This window comes from Odontomachus brunneus, unplaced genomic scaffold (genome assembly GCF_010583005.1).
Source record: "Odontomachus brunneus isolate Ranch 3 - 2012 unplaced genomic scaffold, Obru_v1 Obru_scaffold_001, whole genome shotgun sequence".
Classification (NCBI taxonomy): domain Eukaryota; kingdom Metazoa; phylum Arthropoda; class Insecta; order Hymenoptera; family Formicidae; genus Odontomachus; species Odontomachus brunneus.
Window position 1 is genome coordinate 2,686,067 of NW_022639451.1, and position 2,024 is coordinate 2,688,090.

The following is a 2,024-nucleotide window of genomic DNA, read 5'->3' on the forward strand; positions in this document are numbered from 1 at the left end:
TATATATATATATATATATATATACTTTTGAGAGTATATACATTTATATATATATATATATATATATATATATATATATATATATATACTTTTGAGAGTCTATATATATATATATGTATATGTATATATATACACACATATATATATATATATGTATATACACATATATATATATATATATATATATATATATATACTTTTGAGAACCTATATATATAGGCTCTCAAAAGTATATAATTAAAATTAAACATATTAATAGCAAATGAGAAGAAAAATGAGGTAAATGAGAGCCAAACGTTGATGTTGGAGCTAATATTTTATTAAACATTGGGAGAATAATAATGTTTGACAATGTAAACGCAAGTGCCGGATTTCCAGTTTTTTCAAGTTTTCCATTCTTTTAATAACGTACGTAGCGAATCAACCTTCCATGCCGACTCTATACCCTAATTTTTTTTATATTGTTTCGAACGCTCAAGGGTGTTGGAGCGAGCGCCGATCACTTGATCGACGAAATACCGATGCGCGTATCCGACCTTATCGCCATTGACGGCGATGCAACGTTCGTTGCATCTCAGCCTAACGCGAGTTGGCGGTGCGCGTTCTACGTTGTGGATGGCGAAACTAGACCACTAGATTAACGTTTCCCTGCGTCTCCACGTTGAGAAGAAATCCCCTTTCGGAGGATCTAATCGCGTTTGACCTCGGTGAGCAAGGTCGAATTAAGGCTCGAATAACGAAGGGCTGAACAGCCACGCGGATGAAGGTACCGCTCTCGCCTTACACGATCCGGGTCATAAATCCGGTCGTACTCTCGTACGCTCGCGCGAGCAGGATCGCACGAGGAGCCGAACTCGCCGATTTAAGGGCCTTGCCAGTTGCGCAAAGTGCACGGTCGCACTCCTGGCACTCCTGGTTCACGTCCGACCGGATAATTACGTTGCGCTAGGCGACGTGAAAAGCGAGCAAGTCGCCTTATACGTATCGCAGGCGCGACCGAGACTAAGTTCCTCGTGGAGTCGCTTCCTGCGACTCTTAGGCCCGATTTATAATAGATGGAGTAAGGAGTAAGAGTAAGACAAAATGGAAATAATTTATTTCGCTTGCTCTCTTACTTCAGCTCCTTACTTCAGCTCTTACTACTTAATTCAGGCTTACTCCATGTGATGTATACGGGCAAACTTTTATTGGAGTAAGGGAGTAAATAATTATTTCCATTTCGTCTTACTCCTACCTCCATCTATTGTAGATCGGGCCTTAGAAGCGAGCATGGCTCGCTCGCAAATAGATGGAGTAAGGAATAGGAGTAGGAGTAAGACGAAATGGAAATAATTTATTTCGCTTAGGCCCGATCTACAATAAAGTTTGCCCGTCTACATCACATGGAGTAAGCTTGAATTAAGTAATAAGAGTTGGAGTAAGGAGCTAAAGTAAGGAAGTAAGCGAAATAAATTATTTCCATTTTGTCTTACTCCTACTCTTTACTCCATCTATTATACTACTGTGTCCAAAAAGTAAGACCAATTTAAAATTTTTTTTTTAATCTTTATTTATTATTCCAAATCTATTTCGTCGCCTTCAAAGTAATCCCCCTCAGACACAATACACTTATGCCAACGTTTTTTCCAACCCTACGGTTGGAAACCGTATTACGTGATGCATATAAACCCTGCAGTGATAGATATAAACCCACCATCTCACACTGCATTGGTTCTTCAAGATCATTTCGCTAAAAATTCGACCCATATCGTTCCACAACCACTATATTCATCTGATTTAGCACCGTGTGACTTCTGGCTATTCCCTAAACTCAAAAGACTGCTCCGGGGGCACCGTTTTGACTCGATTGAAGAGATACAAGCTGAATCGAAGAAAGCTTTGAAGGCCATTCCGGAAATCGACTTTAACAACTGTTTCGAGGGTTGGAAAAAACGTTGGCATAAGTGTATTGTGTCTGAGGGGGATTACTTTGAAGGCGACGAAATAGATTTGGAATAATAAATAAAGATTAAAAAAAAAATTTT